The sequence below is a fragment of the Carassius auratus genome, chromosome 1 (assembly GCF_003368295.1).
Source record: "Carassius auratus strain Wakin chromosome 1, ASM336829v1, whole genome shotgun sequence".
In the NCBI taxonomy this organism is placed as follows: Eukaryota; Metazoa; Chordata; class Actinopteri; order Cypriniformes; family Cyprinidae; genus Carassius; species Carassius auratus.
Genome location: NC_039243.1, coordinates 20,728,879 through 20,747,909, shown reverse-complemented (window position 1 = coordinate 20,747,909; position 19,031 = coordinate 20,728,879).

Genomic DNA, 19,031 nt, shown 5'->3' with positions numbered 1-19,031 from the left:
TGTGAAAAGCACTATATAAATGAAACTGCATTGACTTTCTCCCATTTAGCACAGATATCTTTGTACACAGTTCTGGTGATTTTATTTTGTAGCTGAATGTTCAGTGAAGTGTACAACATGCAGTTTTCCTGTCTGCAACATGCTTCCTCATCCTACTATTAAGTGCTGTATTGTGTCATGAGCGACCTTGCACTGCCCTGATCGTTTCTAATGTTATAGAAACCTGTCTGTATTGATCTGGTGTTTATTCTTGTTCTGTCACGACTGGTGCCTCTGTGTTGTCCTTTGTAAATCGCCTGCACAATTTCCCAATGTCAGGCACATCTGCGATCTGGCTGTAGTACCTCCCGTGGCTTATCTTTGTGCCTCCTTCCATCTTCTGGATGTAATGAAGTGGAATTGTCAGTCTATTGTGAGATCTCAACATCGCCAGCTTCCATTTATTGTTGGCCAGTTTTACCGGCTGTTGGAAATCTGATCAGAAGTTGCCCAGAGTTCAAGAATTAATATTTGCCAAACACCTACTGGAATGTGGATAAAACTGACTTTGGCAAGTAGATAAAACAGTTGGCTAGTAAGAATTGCATTACATTGTCTGTTCTATTGTCATTTAAAATGGGGAAGAAAAGAGTTACACAAAAAAGTTGAAATTATTAAGCTCAGTAGTGACCCCAAAAAGATGTAATTTAAATCGAACATTAAAGTTCATTAATATTACCATGACTTGCATAAGTCAAACAATATTTAGAATTGAGTGAACTGGAAAATTAACAATTATGCAAACGCAATAACAGCAGAAGTGTGATGGATGTTTTTTGATCATTTGCGGTGATGTGTTCAGATGCTGGCTTGTCTTTGTAGTCTGAGTATTTGTTTTCTGAATGCCTCTTGATATTACTCTCGGCAGAACAAAACGCATTGTGGTCGGCCCAAACTAAGTTTGTCTTTGCTACCAGCGAAACGGCTTATAATGTAGTCTGTATTGTATTTGCTTCTACCTTTTAGTAGAAGGTACCTTTTTTCATGGTTTTTGATGATATGCACATCTTTATTATATAGAATTAGAATAGAAATTAGAATAGGAAAAAATATTTTCATATACATACTGTAAATGTATTTGCAGTTTACATTTATTTTGTTGAATACTTAGGAAAACCAATGCAAATCCCTACTGTAAATGTAGGATTGAAATTCTGCATAGACTACAATAATTTTGTATAGATAACACAAAGATGTTATCTGTATAGATACTGTAACCCTAAAGATAAGCTTTAGGGCTCTGTAGCTGAATCATCATTAGTTAGATTTTATTTTTATTGTATTTATTTTTTTCATGATCATGACTGTAAATTTGACATTTTATATTGAAATTTGTTCATTTTTATACTTGTATTTGACTATTGTGTAGAGTTATAACTTTTGACATGCTTGCATGAGTATTGGCTTATGAATATTACTGTATGTTGCTAGATAACCTGCTGTGAAATGTTCGAAAATATCTCTAGGTTGTGGTTGTCAAACATGTGACAACATTAGGAAATCGCAGACTTGACAGAATCATCTGAAACAATGCAGATATTGCAGTTACGTTTTAATGATTCAGAGATAAACGCCCTTAATGAGACACCTACTGTAAATAATCAATGAACTGAGCAGTTTTATTTATTCAGTTAAGTGAGTGTGTTATTTTGTGTGCTTCTAGCCTCCTCACATGCAGTGAACTAGAAGCAGACAGGCTGGAGCTCTTCACACACCAGCTGATGAAATTAAGTTGACTGGTGCACATGAGAATTCTGCCTGAATGGATCGGGAATTCCATGAAATAGCAGTGAGTCCCAGTGGGCCCACGTGTTTGGGCTGGCACAAGGAGGCCGATCTGTTCTGTGAGAAAGAGAGAGTCAAAGAGCAAAGAGCTAGAGTTCCATGTCTCCCTTACACTATCTTTAGGGATGTATTGATTCAGCGACGACTGGCAGAATAATGGTGAATTATTTATAGTTCTCCAGGGAATTCTGGTAAAGCACAAGTCTTCCTGCAGTATGATACCTGATAGTATGTGAAATCAAATTAGTTATCAGGTCTAAAGTGTAAAAATGTATTCATTCGTTCGATCTTTCGTTCATTTGTTCATTCGTTCATTTGCTGTTCGTTCATAGTAAATGGAGCTCAATTCTGACTGATTAATTTTTTTTTTTTTTTTTTTTTTTTTTACTACCTTGATGTCACCTTACTGCTGTACCTCAAAGAAAGAAGGGGATTTTTTTTACATTTAGACAGTTTTTTATTTTCTGTTTCCCCCCTTGTATTTGTTTATTTGTTTATTTTACAGGATCTCACAAGAGTAAAAAAAAAAAGCAGTACTAATTTGACAAACATTATGATTCGCTTCTGAGACTTCTACCATCTCTGTAACATATCTCTGTGCTCCAGCTCTCTGCCTTCATTTTGCACTTGATGCACCATTACCTGCACTTAACTGCTTTCTCCAACATAGTCTAGAGACAGGGCAGAAATTAATACAAGACTTTGAAATGTTTGGCAGGTTAGTTATGCATGCACAAATAGTGAATAATGCATGAGGGAAGTGTTCAGAGCTAAAAATCAACCCCGCAAATTTGTTAAATAAAATAAATGTTAATAAAACAATTAATCAATAATATTCTGCAACAGTTCTGCAGCAGCGTGAGATATATTAAACTTATTTACATGAATTAGACAGCATAATTGATTATGTAGCATTTTATTCACTTTGCAGCGCTTGCCAGAACCTACAGTAATTGAATGGTAAGAAAAGGCATGGGAAACATGTGATGTTGACTTGTTCTGTTTACATGTTGTCTGTGCTTGTACATGCACTTGTATATGTCACTTAAAAGTGCTCACTGTATCAAATTCAGCAGAAAACGATGACATATTTGAATGTAAAAGGCCTGTTACCTCATTGGCAGAGCTATTGCTTTGGAAACTAAACAAACCTATTGAATATGATTCCTGGAATTGGTGATGGCTCTTCACTCAATGATTTATTCTCAGAATCATTCATGATGTCAGTGTACTTATCTCTGAAATTAAACAGATTTTGTGTTCCTTTTGTATAATAATTGTACTGTGTTGTATAAGGTGTTTTTTTTTTGTTTTGTTTTTTTCATCACAAATGATGCACTATATTTACACTTACTCACTATGTACTTATGCACAATGTACACATCCATGTAGTGTATGAATTTTAGAAGGTTATTTTCTCATTCACAATCAGTCTGATAGCCCCTCCCTATCTGGTATGTAATTAAAGCTTTGACAGGTCGTTTTTTTTTTTTTTTTTTTTTTTTTTCAGTGTGAACACACTACTCTCACAGTTTGTACTACAAAACAGAAAAAAAATAATGCCTAAATAGATGACTTAGGATTAACCTAATTTTCTTAGATACTGCAGGTGGTATTGTTCAGAATTCATCAGTTCACATCAATGATTTTGTGTAAAAAGATTTGTGTCCAAACTGTGGTTCATATCATAAAGCACCCCCCCCCCCCCCCACCACCACCACCATTACCATTATTATTAAAGAAAAATGCCATGTGATATAGGGCTACGTAATAGACTCTGCTACAAGATCACATTGGCTTAAGATGTCAGCAGGTAAAAAAATAAAATAAAATCATGTTGGGTTAGTGTTCAATTAATTGCAGCCTACTTGCCTGGTGTTCCTGAAATGAAGTGTTGCTCTACTCCATCGGACCTCACAGCATATTTCAATTAAATGCAGCAGATGAATATACTCACATGAGAGCCCTTGAAATCTCAAGGTTTTGAAACTGACTCTTATTCAACATGCAGCCATTGTGGGTTTGTATAATATTTGAGCATATGGTAAGTAATGTGATGAAGGGTCATTCTGCAGATGTAGAAGTTCTCTGTCAGTATCTGGATCAACTCTTCAAAGCCGGAAGGTCTCGCTTCACCTCAGCCCGGAGGCACCCATCTGAATGATCCTCATTTTTCATGCCTATCATCTTTGAAAGAGCGCAATGTGAACAGTTATTGCCCACATCATCTTTGATTAAGTTCCACAACATCGCTCTCAACCCTTGACTTCACATTAAAGCTTGGTGAGTGAAAGGAAATTATATTGTCCAATGCTCAGTGCACGTAGACATAGAGATCTTTAAGCGAATCAAAAGTCATACAGAAAGAGATTGGCCAGGGATTGTTTACCCCAGTTGTTGATTTAAAGACCATTTATTTGAAAACCCAACTAGAGAAAGCACTGAATGGTTGTTTGACAGATAGAAGTGTGTAAGATGTGTTCGAAAAGAGTCAGATCAGCTTGAAATTAATCAGAATTTGGATTGAATTGGTCAACGACATTGGAGAGGATTGCAAATGGCTGTAGAAAACGGCAAATTTTGAAGACCTACTTCTGTCTTAATCCATTTAATCCTGAAATTAAACACATTTCTGGCCTTGAGTTCAAACAAATATTACCTTAACTAAGGGAGGGGTTTGAGGCTTGATCTTTAATACATTAAAGACATTGCGACTTCTTTGAAAAGTTAAAAAATTCATCCAACATTAAGCCTAGAAGGAACATAAGAGGGGTAGATGGGATATTACCAGTGGCATTTCGAGGATTTTCAAAGAAGGGCCAAAAAACAAAAAGAGGGGCAAAATTAATATTTTATTTGAATATGATTCTGTGTTTCTTAACTGTGGATACAAGATCTCATATATATTACATTAAAATTTAAAACTGTTTATTTGACTTCAAAGGTTTCAGTATAATAATGATACATTCTCAGTATATTATTATACATGTATTAAATGTCATACTTATATTTATATAAGCCTTGTGTAGTTTCAGTACTTTTATAGGCCCATAGAGTGCTGCAGTGTCTATTTTTGGATTAATATTTTATGAATATTTTTTGGAGGCCAACCCAGAGGTTAGCATCACCCTTGAATCCCTTGACAAAAACACAGTTTTTCCACTGGCATTTTGATTAATGCATAAAATAAGACCTGTGACCAACAAATTTTTATGATTTTACATTTTACATTCCCTAATTGCATAAGAATATGGGAATATCTCAATTTAGACAAAAATGTCAGAAAGAAGCTTATAATTCCAAGGGGACGGTTTGTGTTAAAGCTGCAGTAGGGAACTTTTGACGCTCTAGCGGTTAATAAACAGAACTGCTTGCGTCTTGCGGAAGAACATTGTAGCCGGAACTACTTCTCTCTGTTTATGTCTATGAAGAATCACAAAGAAACTGGGTTACTCCGCCGCGGTACCCCCGAAGCAATCTAAAATAGTCCGAATATAAACACTTATTATAGGTGCACCCTAGTGATTCAGGACAAGCTAAAAACACGGTTTGGAAAATGGATTCATGGTGTACTCGCTTATTATGTTCATTTTTCTACATTTTGAACACAACAAACAAAGTTACGGACCGCAGCTCTGATTGGTTGTTTTTTACCGGGAGCGCATGACTTTCTGCAAATGGCAATAGGACCACTGGGAGGAGCCAGAGGAGCTTCATTTTTTTCACAGATTATCTGTCTCATATTCTTCTGTCAGGACATAATGACAGGTTTAATAAATATGTAAATAATATTTTTTTACAAAAGTTCCCTACAGCACCTATAATAATAATAATAATAATAATAATAATAATAATAATAACATTTAAAACAAGCAGTTTTGTCATAATAACAGCAGAAATACCAGACGATATATTGTATCTATTGAAGATATATTGTACCTGCGTGAATGGGCATTCAGTTATTGTGTTGGACAATGGGGACCTTAAAACCTCAAACAGGTGTCTTTAAACTGGCTGAGAAACAATAGGCTGGGAGTTTTTGCAGAAATTTTAATAAATATAATATAATATAATATAATATAATATAATATAATATAATATAATATCCGGTCAAATGAATCTCACCAAAATAATAGTAGGAGCATTGTGTGGACATAATCTATAATCAACTGAACTAGATTGAGATTAATGGAGGAACTTTGTGTGTGACTGTGTATTTGTCACGTCAGTGTTTCTCATGAAAAATAACTAAAACTAATTTGATTTAAAGCAGTCAAACAAAAGCTAAAACTGCTTATCAGGGCAAATAGTTTCTCCATTGTGATGCAGAGCAGTCCTGGTTTTATGACAACAATACTCTTATTAAACATCTTGCCCTCTGAAATCACTCTTGAGGCCCAAACTCATGTGTGAAAGATGGTGATTCGCACCTGAATGGATATCCTCAGCACCAGGATGTACAACTTGTCACCTGATGAGCAATTATCTTGGTTGATGGGTAATAAATGCTTAAGCATTTCACACTATTTCCCTTTAATGATTTTCACCTGCATGGCCCCTCAAGCGGATATGACTGACAGATATGTCATTTATTTACTACCTTACTTCCGAAAGGGATAGTTACCCCAAAATTAAAATAAACCCATGATTTACTCACCCTCAAACCAACATACAGTATATGACTTTCTTCCTTCAGAGGAATACAATCTGAGTTACATAAAAAATAAAAAAATAATAATAATTATGGATCTTCCACGCTTTATAATGGCAGTGAATGGTGGTCGAAATTTTGAAGCAAAATGAAGTGCATCCATTCATCATAAAAACACTCTAAAAATGGCTGGGTTAAAAATAACCCAATTGGCAACCCAGCACTGGGTAAATATTGGACAGAACACGTGCTGGGTTAAAGTAACCCAGCATGCTGGTTTACACATTTTAACCCAGCATGCTGGGTTATTTAAAAAACCCAAGTTAGAGTCATTTTTACCATTTGTGGGTTTGCATTTTTATGATTCTGGGTTATTCTTGCTGGGTTATTCTCATAATTTCACTTTTGCTTAACAAAGCAATCATGGATTAATAATTAATGAAGAATACAGGTTATTTAGACTGTTAAAAAATTATTTTAATGCCATCTGACATTCAAAAATTTGTACCAATGACAAACAATATGGAATTTTCCATTTTTTTGTTTCCAGCAAATGCAAAATAAATAATTAAAATAAAAATCACAGAATTACAGTTGCAATAAATAAGAAAATTATTTCTGAATGACCTGTGTCTAGCTGTTTAACTATTACATTTTGACATGTTTAGCTATTTAAATACACAGTGAAATGACATTGACAATTAACATTCTTTACATTTAAATGTAAAATCATTTAAAGATGTCCTTAAATGTATATCAAGTATATAAAGACTCCTATGTAGGTAGATGTGCACTGCTTAGGGTAGTTCAACATATAGTTCACCCAAAAATGAAAATTCTGTCATTTATTACTCAACTTCATGTCGTTACAAACCCGTAAGACCTTTGTTCATCTTCAGAACACAAGTTAAGATATTTTCGATGATATTCGAGAGCTTTCAGACCAGGGTGAATAATTAGTGACAATTTTCATTTATGGGTGAACTATTGTCAAACACTTAAGCTCTGAAGCAAAGATCTACATCTGAGAGCAGTGTAGTCTGCTTTAGAGCCTGTCAACGGAAGGACAATTTTCAAAAGGAATTGCAAATTATATTTTCAATTGCGTTTTCCACATGTGACAAAATCCAAACACAATTGCAAATCTTGAACAAAAACACTTTCAAAAACACTGAACAAAAATTACTGTTTCATTTTTCATGAATGCACAGTGACTGACAAATTTCAGATGGAAAAGCAAAGTCCGTTTGCAGCTGTATTTTCCATTTATTATGACTAATAAGCCTGTCATATTAAACAAATACTGCATCATAGCAGCTTTACAGTATTAAATAGGAAAATAGTGTGTAATCATGCAAAGGGACAACAGTAAACACTCAGTTTTCAGTTAAAGTCAGTTCATCATTGATTCAGTGATGTATCGTCCCTCTGTTCAATCAAGTTGATGATATCGCTTGATCTTAATGGTCCCCAACTAAGGAATACCAAGGAACCAAAACTCCATCTGTGCAGAATGGAGAAAAAAACCTTGGGAGAAACCAGGCTCAGTTGGGGGGCCAGTTCTCCTCTGACCAGACGAAACCAGTAGTTCAATTCCAGGCTGCAGCAAAGTCAGATTGTGCAGAAGAATCATCTGTTTCCTGTGGTCTTGTCCTGGTGGTCCTCTGAGACAAGGTCTTTACAGGGGATCTGTATCTGGGGCTCTAGTTGTCCTGGTCTCCGCTGTCTTTCAGGGATGTAGAGGTCCTTTCTAGGTGCTGATCCACCATCTGGTCTGGATACAGACTGGATCTGGTGGCTACGGTGACCTCGGAATAAGAGAGAAACAGACTAATGTTAGCATAGATGCAACATAAGGACAAGTACATGAGGTGTTATTAATTACCATGTCTGTTTTTTCACTGTGTCGCACATGTTACCTGCCAAAACTCAAATAGAATCGCAATTACGTTAGCATCTGAATTTCCAATGCCTCACATGGAAAACTGTCAATTTTTGCCAGAGGTGGGACCATACTATGGAGAGTGTTTGTATTGGGAGGTGATGTCACTCAAAGACAATTGTGCCAAAATGCTTTGAACAATGGAGGTTAAGGCACTACTAAAGACAGCTGACACTCCGAGAGATGCGTGTTAAAGAACAGACAGTGCAACCCGGATCTCCCTATATTCTTAGCAACATACACAATAAATAATTCTGTAATTTTTACCCCAAATGCAGCTACTATCTCCTGCTAACAGTTAGAACCACATGGTACTATTGGTCAATATTCACCATTAACCAAATGCTTTTCACCTGAGGAATAAAATATAGGGTAAGATGCAAATAGGTAAATAAGAGTAGAACTGCAATGTTGTTTTGCTGACGTGCATCAGAGTGCAAACAGTGAGAGATTTGGGTTAAAAACTTCAGAATATATCCCAATAAAAAACACGCCATAGTATAGTCCCACGGTTGACACAAATTGACAGCTTTCTGTGTAAGGCATCTGAAATTCAAATGCTTTTCAATTGCGTTTGGACTATTTCACAATGTATGCATCCACATGTGGAAAAATGCAATTAAATATACAATTTTGAAAATGGTCCAGAATATCCTTACCTGTCCATTGATTATGATCAATGCCTGAGAGATCTGCTGGCATTTTTAAATCGCCACGACAATTGGATGGGGTTTTGTGGACTCTGCTCAGTTAAGGAATTCCATGTTTGTTCCAACCTTTAAAATAAAGTAAAAAATATATAAAAAATGGTTTTAATAACAGTTTTTCAGTTCAATTAACTGTGTGAAGTTAATCATAAAATTTACCCATCATGATTATTTGTTAAATTCACCTATGAGTTGGTCTAGAGAAGCAGGATATGATATAGTGATTGGCTGAAAAGTGTGCTTTCAAACGGTCTAATCAATGGGATGTTCCAGTCATTATAAATCACAGTTTTATGTTAATATGCTGGCTATATCAAACACACACAGTCACTGTCACAGATAAGGACGATCACACTGAATGCGTGCACACAGACATTTCTATGACAAGTCACGCAGGTACTGGGCTACTCCGCAGCTTTAAAACAGTCCATATATAAACACTTATAGATATACCAAAGTGATAAGGACAAGTAAAAAACACGATCTGGATGTTTATGTTGTTTACGCTCATAAATTATGTACATTCTGAACACAAAGTTACTAAGTGCAGCTTTAACTATAACACGAAATAAAAATCTATGTGCGTTTAAGTTACGTGAGGGTTAACGTTAAGTTAGTTGATTATCACAGACAAACAATTATGTAAAATGAATAATAAACAAGAACTTACCGTTAGACGCCTCAATAAGACTGCACTCGAAGAGTTTTTCTCTCACAAATGTATCCATGTGCTTTTCTGACAGGAAAAAAAAAAACATTTTGAATTATAATATGCATGTAAAAAGACTTTATAAACCACACAAGCATCTAATCACCTCACTAACGCGGCCTACGTCACTCGCTGTGCGTGCGAGCACTTTGAAATGCCCTGAGACGTCGATTCTCTTCCGGGAATCACTTTGTTCGAGAATTACTGAGCCGGTTTATTTGAACCGGATCGTCGGTTCTCTTAGACCAGCAGTCCGACTATATTGTACGTAATTTGTATGATTTACATGTCGATATGGACAACTGTAGTCGTTTACATTAGAGCAGAAAGTCGTATTCACTTTTTGAACTCATTTGACTCACTTAAATGTCAAATTCGCTTTTCAGTGTCAGAAACTACTTTTTCCTCTATTTTCACAGGTATTCGCATATTTCAGCCATCCGTCACTGTCTGAAACTTAATAAAACTGTATTAATCTGTCGTCTCAGATACCTTAACACGATTATGCGAGTCACGTAACGTTGCCCGTTTGAGGTAACGTTAAACAGTTCATCATTTAACGTAAATAATGTTGGCCTGTAGACGTTTAACAGTATCGTTGTCGCAAAAAAGTTATAATTCTGCCAATTTATAATAATTATTAAAGAAAAAATTAAATAAACTTACCTTAAAACAGTTGAAAGCCGTGGCTTTGCCCCGTTGTTCTTCCAAAATGACAGTTGGGGAGCGATTTAAACATCTTCAAGGCGCGTTAAATAACCCAGCGCTGACCTGAAACAACCCAGCGACGCAACCCAGCAGGTTTAACCCAACACCTGGTAAACTGAAACTACCCAAAAGTGTTTAAAAAGAAATAAAATAACCCAACAAAATGACCCAACATACTCAACCCAGCATTCTGGGTTAAAAAATAACCCAGCCGTTTTTAGAGTGAAGTGCTCCACGCGGCTCCGGGAGGTTAATAAAGGAAGCAAAGCAATGTGTTTGTGTAAGTAATATAGTCCATATTTATAACATATGAGCCTAACTGTTGTATGCGTGTACACAAGAGAATGGTGTTTCAGCAGATACGTAGGCGTAGTGTTAGCTCCGATGAGAATATGATAGTCTCATGAGAACCAATTTTTTTATTATTATTTTTTTTGTACAGAAAAGGAAAACCGTTCTCCTCTGGAACGCCACTCTCTAGTGAGGGTGGCTTGAGGGTGAGTAAATCATGGGGTAATTTTAATTTTGGGGGAACTATCCCCTTTAAATCATATTTTTCATGGCTGCTCTTTTCTATATGATGAAAGCTGTCACATATTTGCAAGATCTGTCCACATTAACCTTCATTGTGTAAAAAAAAAAAAAAAAGCTTGTCATGTTTAGGTAAACTACTCTCTGAGTTTCTGAATAAAGATAATGCCCAGTCTGTTCTTTGATAGATGTGGTCCGTCCCAGATGATGATCTTTCTTCCTCCCACCATGTAATGAGTAAGCCTCCCTCAATTGACTTGTTTAGCTCACTGGAGCTCTAAATAAGAACAGGGCAGGGGGAGCAAAAGAAAACAATGGGCGAATTTAAGATGCATTTCTTCCTGTGGTTCACATTAATAGAGATGGCAAATTCAGTGTGTGTGTGTGTGTGTGTGTGTGTGTGTGGGAGAGAGAGAGAGAGAGAGAGAAACAATAGAACAATAATAGAATACTAGCAGAATAGCATATTACTCATAGTTTTTTTTTTTTTTTTTTTTTTTTTTCTGTATGCACAATTTGAAATGAAATGCATTATTTTTATACCATGCTTGTTTTCATTAATATTTTTTATTAACTTTTATATTTAAATATTTTCAGTTTACATTCTGATTTTAGTAAAAAAAATTAAGTCATTTTGTCTTAAAAGACGATGCTCTGCGGACTCTATTCGATCTGACAGTAATGTGAGTACATTTATTTTATTTTATTTTAGTTACGTGTTCACTATTGCTTTGTTATTACAGATTGCTTGATATGTACTGAGTATGTATGTGTTTTTAACCTAAATCACAGCAGAGCCCATCTAGGCTGTATGCTGTCAATCAGTCTACAATAAGTCACATCTATTCAAACAGAGCATTCCGATGAGCGGAGTCAGAACAGGACAGAACATAACCAATAATTCTAAATTATGATATTTTGTTTTTTTAAGTAAACATTTTTTTTATAAAATTATCAGTGGACCTTAGTGAACAGTGCAAAATAATATCAAAGGCAGTTCATGACCTCTTAAACTGGAAAAGACTAACCAGCTTGAAGTGAAGCAGCTACAGTGATCTGTCACGCCACATTTAAGAGTGTCAAAATGAAATTTATTGTTTGAATTTTGTGATAAAATGGACAGAATATAAGAGCTCAAACTTTAACCGGAAGGCTGTGTGTTTATATACTTGCCGCAGGTCAAAATGATGATTTAAGGGCAATGGGATTTTTCTAAATTTCTGTTTTTTATCAATAACAGCCAATCTTAGGTATCCAATGGGACTAAAACCTCAAATTGCTGGTTAAATCTGAAGAGACACCAAAATGATCGATAAAAGTGAGTATGTATACACTCTAAAAATGGCTGGGTTAAAAATAACCCAATTGGCAACCCAGCACTTGTTAATATTGGGCAGAACACATGCTGGGTTAAAGTGTTAAAATTTGTAAAGTGTTAAAAGTTGTACCAACGACAAACAATTTATTATTTTTTCAGCAAATGCAAAAATCACATAAACATAGTTGCAATAAATAAGATAATTTGTTCTGAATTACGTGTCTGACTGTTTAATTATTACATTTTGACATGTTTGACCATTTAAATAAACAGAAGAATGACATTGACAATAAAAATGTAAAAAGACAGCGCATGCAAAATCATTTAAAGATGCCCTAAAATTTATATCAAATATAAAAAGAGACCTAGGTAGATACACACTGCTTAGGTTACAGGTATAGTTCACCCAAAAAATGAAAATTCTGTAATTTATTACTCACCCTCATGTCATTACAAACCTGTAAGACCTTTGTTCATCTTCAAAATACAAATTAACATATTTTAGATGAAATCACAGAGCTTTCAATCTAGGGTGAATAATTAATGACAGAATTTTCATTTTTGGGTGGACTACCGTCAAACACCTAGAAAGCTTTGAATCAAAAATCTACAGCTGAGAGCAGTGTGCTCTGCTATAGAGCCTGTCTATGAAAGGATATTCCAGACCATTTTCAAAGGGAATTGCAAATTTTGAAATTTTGCATTACTGTTTGTGTTTTCACGAATGAACAGTGACTGACAAACTTCAAATGGAAAAGCAAAGTCCATTTGCAGCTGTATTTTCCATGTATTACGAGTAATGAGCCTGTCATATATATATATATATATATATATATATATATATATATATATATATATATATATATATTTAAAAAAATACAATGTCAAAGCAGCTTTACAGTATTAAATAGGAAAATAGTGTGTAATAATGCAAAAGGACAACATTAAATACTCAATTTTCAGTTAAAGTCTGCTCTTGATCATTATTGATTCAATGATGTCATCCTCCAGCTCAGTTCAGTTTAAATAGTATCTGTGCAATCAAGACAATATCGCTGTAAATTACAGTACAGACCAAAAGTTTGGACACACCTTCTCATTCAAAGAGTTTTCTTAATTTTCATGACCATGAAAATTGTAGATTCACACTGAAGGCATCAAAACTATGAATTAACACACGTGGAATTATATACATAACAAAAACGTGTGAAACAACTGAAAATATGTCATATTCTAGGTTCTTCAAAGTAGCCACCTTTTGCTTTGATTACTGCTTTGCACACTCTTGGCATTCTCTTGATGAGCTTCAAGAGGTAGTCACCTGAAATGGTCTTCCAACAGTCTTGAAGGAGTTCCCCGAGAGATGCTTAGCACTTGTTGGCCCTTTTGCCTTCTGTCTGTGGTCCAGCTTACCCCTAAACCATCTCGGTTGGGTTCAGGTCCGGTGACTGTGGAGGCCAGGTCATCTGGCGCAGCACCCCATCACTCTCCTTCTTGGTCAAATAGCCCTTGATGCCTTCAGCGTGACTCTACAATTTTCATAGTCATGAAAATAAAGAAAACTCTTTGAATGAGAAGGTGTGTCCAAATTTTGGGTCTGTACTGTAAGTGTCCCCAACAAAGCCAGCCAGAGGCGACAGTGGCAAGGAACCAAAACTCCATCTGTCACAGAATTGAGAAAAAACCTTGCGAGAAACCAGGCTCAGTCAGGGGGACAGGTCCCCTCTGGCCAGACGAAACCAGCAGTTAAATTCCAGGCTGCAGCATATTGTATTATAGATATATTGTATATATTGACAATACATTGATATATTGTACCTGCATGAATGGGCATTCAGTTATTGTGTTCAGTTATTGTGTTGGACAATGTGGGCCTTATATATAAATATCCGGTCTGATATTCAGTGTTTCTCATGATAAATAACTAAAATAACTTCTATGCAAGATTAAAATTTGTATTTAAAGCAGTCAAACAAAAGCTAAAACTGCTTATCAGGGCAAATAGTTTCTCCATTGTGATGCAGCGCAGTCCTGATTTTATAAGAAAACTTTTATTAAACATATTGCCTCTGAAATCACTCTTGAGGCCCAAACTCATGTGTGAAAGATGGTGATTCACACCTGGATGGATATCCTCAGCCCCAGGATGTACAACTTGTCACCTGATGAGCAATTATCTTGGTTGATGGGTAATAAATGCTTAAGCATTTCACACTATTTCCCTTTAATGATTTTCACCTGCATGGCCCCTCAAGCGGATATGACTGACAGACCTGGCTTTATTCAGATTAAATTCTCTGTCTTAATAAATTCATTTGTTGACATTGTCAGCTTTATGTAAATACAGTAATCAAAAATAATAAAGTCAATTAAGAATGCAATAACGAATGTGCAGCCAGGATTCAACTGGTTCTTGTGGTCTTCTGCCGATGGCCGTCTAGGAGACAAGGTCTCTAAAGGGGATTTGTGTCTGGGTCTCATCTAGGTGTCCTGGTCTCTGCTGACATGCAGGGATGTAGAGGAACTCTCTGGGTGCTGATCCACCATCTGGGCTAGTTACGTACTGGATCCAGGTGACTGCATTGACCATCTGATCTGGATACTGACTGGATCTGGTGGCTACGGTGACCTCGGAATAAGAGAGAATCAGACTACTATAAGAGTAGATGCATCATAAGAACAAGTACATGGGGTGTTATTAATTACCCACATAGCAAATGTCTTCTGGCCCAGATCCGGGACACACAATCACTTTCCCCTCTGCCCAAGTACCGCAAAGAATGACAGCCCTGAAGTGGCCCAGAACTGGATTAAAGACTAGGGCCACACATGGGCCATATCAGGCCCGAATCTCAGCCAGTTAATCACCCTTAACTTGCCCTGAACTGGGCCAAAAGAGGTTTAATTATTGGTACCAATTCTCAGCCTTGAGTCCAGGTTGTACAAGTGGGCCCTGTTTGAAATTGTTTAATTTGTATGTTCGTTCTCAGGCCCGTCGCGACAAGGCAGGCAAACCAAGCAATTGCTTGGGGCCCCGAGCTAGCCTGGGGCCCCAAGACAATGACTGGTTAAGAATAAAATGCAACGACACTGTGTGAGCGCCCCTTTGATCGTCAATGCAGTAACGTGTAATTACACTGTTATCGGGATCCCCCTCAAGGGGGCCCCTCTCAGTAGTAGTGATGGGATTTATGGCTCTTTGAGGGGATCCGGATCTTCACGATCCATTCCTTTCAAAGAGCCGTTCAAAAGAACGGCTCTTTTGGCTCTTTTTAAATATTTAGTCAGTTTTAAGAAGCCAGCTTGGGGGCATCTCAGTTTATCCTGGAAATAATCACTGGGAGGAATGATGAGGTGAGATTTGTAGTCAAATAATTAAAACTCAGATATGACACACCAATACTTATGTTATTCATACAATACCTACTCACAAATAAACATCAAAAACAAAGCTGGCTGCAATTAATTTCTGTGCAAAACAGCTTTTACTACAAACACTTCCACACAAGAACATTGTTATCACATCACACAAGAACATTTTGATAGAAAACAAAAAAATATTTAAAGTAGATAAAATTAGAATAAATAAAATTGAAATGTCTACATGCAACATACTATTACTACTGTAAACTTTGCAAATAGGACATCAGCCCCTTCAAGTCAATGAACAATAAGTGGGCTGCAATGAATGTCTGTGCAAAACAGCTTTTAGTGAAACATTTCTATACAAGAACAGTATCACAAAAGAACATTTTAATGTTTTTAAAAGAACAAGTTTTAAATGAACACAAAATGCAATGTAAATAAATACATAGCAGTTCCTTACTTTATGGCTTTTTCTGCCTCTCTTTTTTTGTCCTTGGGCAAATTTAATATCATCACGCTGGGTGCGCCCCTCCCCCTATAACTGTTCTGTCTCGCGGAGGAGCTTATTTGAGTGCATCTGTGTGAAACAGCATAGGGAAAATGAATGACAGAAAGAACGGCTCCCCTCCAGCGCGACTCGGCTCCCATCGTTCATGTTTATGAGCCGTTCAAAAGAATCGGTTCGTTCGCGAACGTCACAACTCTACTCAGTAGTCGCTGACAGCAGCCAGCCAACCAACCACGTGATCTCACGTGATGGACTAATATCTGTAAATATTAAGCCGGAACAATCTATTTAAATATAAATCCTGCATGTTCTGCGTGTCTCTGTTAATGAATGGAGCAGAAGCGCGACATCCTTTATTAACACACACTGAAGTGCACGTGACACTCGCGTTAATTTCAGCATCTGCTGTCTCACTAAATAAGACGAGAACACATGAACAACATCTCCAGAACTGTTCTGACAGTCACTTCATGAGCATTTGACAGTTTGATTTGAGTAAAACTAGCGTCACATCACATTACACAGAACTGTAAAGGTACGTCAACCCGTCAAAATAAAAGTCCTGTTTTAGACAAGTATTTGCCAGAGATGTATTACTATTGTTCAGCAGAATGTACATAGCCTACTACTAAAAACAATCAAATGGTTTTTTTAAGGTTTAATCACACAAAATTCCTTCCATGTTTTATTTTTAATAGTAAATCCCCATTGTTTACCAAAAAGCTAAGTTTGCTTAATTTTCAATAATTAAAATATAAATTAGCTAAATTAATGTTTTGTGTTTAAGGTTTAATGTGCATTTCAGAAAATGCTTTATTTAAAACCCCAACTGAATGGCACTTAAATGCACTTAATTCATCTGTCAACTTTATTGTCATTGTTCACAGTAGTCACAATAATTAAATGTTTATTTTTGATGTATGCATTGCATTCTATGCATTTAAAAATAAAAAAGATAAAAAAATTCAAAAAAAAAAAAAGGAAACTTAGTTGTTCATTTTAAGAGACCCAGGAGTCTTATTTTCTCTTGCATAATTAATATTAATAAGCAAAAACACATTTTATCCGATTACTCGATTAATCGATGGAATTTTTGGTAGAATACTCGATAACTAACAAATTTGATAGCTACAGCCCTAGATGAAAGTGGCATAGCAAATAGCATGCTATACTATTCCACCATGATAATCTATTTACCAAATGGGGGTTATGAAAACCACACAATAAATTACGTGCATCAAACATTAGCTTGGGATGTTTTTAAGCATAGGTAGTGAAAGCAGCTGCCTGCATCCCTTCCCTTCTAATATCAAAATATGGAAATGTTAACATATCTTAAATTTTTCGATAAACTTTATAATAAGTAAAAATACTGTTTGCTAACAGTTAAATGACAAAGATTAAAGATTCATTAACTATCAATTTACCATCTATTAATGATTGTTATTACAAAGTGTCTACCATCTAACTTATCAACTATGGTTTTGGGAAACGCACCCCTGAGCTGTTAATAGTGACCTCTTTCAATATGCTAACAGTGAAATGGTAAAACGTACTTCACAGGTAATTTCAGAATTTTTTTTTCAATTATTTTCACAGCTACACCATCAACTTCATCCTCAACATCAACAAATGAATCACTTCTCAGTGCTGATGTTTCCTCTATATAGCCAAGGTACCACAAGCTCTATAATTATAGCTGATATCCTGCACAGCCCAGAGTTTAAATTGATAAGTGTGTGATGTCATATTATTAGAAAACAAAAACAGTGCAAATCACTATTGAATTCTCACCAAACTTTTTTTTCAAGCAGTATTTGCACTGTAAACCTTTTTTATTTATATAAAGTGTGGGTGAACTTAAACTGTATGGCTATGCTGTGGTTCCTGTAGGCTTTACATGCGTGTGGGGGTTGGGGGGCCTCTATGTCCATTTTGCTTAGGGCCCCCAAATTCCTTCAAACGGTCCTGTTCGTTCTATTTATTTGTTTTTGCTATTTGCACAATGTTTATGTTTTTTTTTTTTCAAGTTTTTAGGTCTCCAGATACAGAAAACAAATAATTAAATGTAAAATAGTATTGCATAGTCTTCACTGTAAATGTATTAAATATACAGTCAAACCATACAGTCGTTTTTAAAGTGTATAATTTATCGACCCACATAGAGATCTGTTTGCTTGTGGTATGAAAGGTGGTGCACACGTGGGTGGGGAAGAAGATGGTGAATCATTCATCAGTATATGAACCCTGGACTCAATTAGTAACACTAATCTGGTAGAATAGATGATTCCCTCCTATCTTCTATTCTCTACTATTAATATTGTGAGTGTGTGTAAAATGTCTTTTTTATGTACATGTATTGTTATCACCACTTCTTAAAATGTAAGTCTATTTTAATGCCATTAAATATTCTAATATTGAACTCTCACTCACATATTTGCACACTCACAAGGGGGGAAATATATTACCACACATGCCTACTCTGCCTAAACATTATTCCTCTACTTATTCTTCTTCCTTCATAGCATCATTGGACTGCAGTACAGTACCTCTTTTTCCTTTTACGTGAGGGCAGAGCTCTGTAGTGTTCTGGCTCCAATTCAAGAAAAGCGGCCTAGAAGAGCTCAGCAGATGATGCTTGAGGTCATTAATTAACACATCAACTGTTATTAGCTTTGTAATGATACTGGTTGGGCATCCATGCCATCCTGATTAACAACCATGGACTGGATAATCTGAATACTCAAGGGGGCTTGATGTACATGGG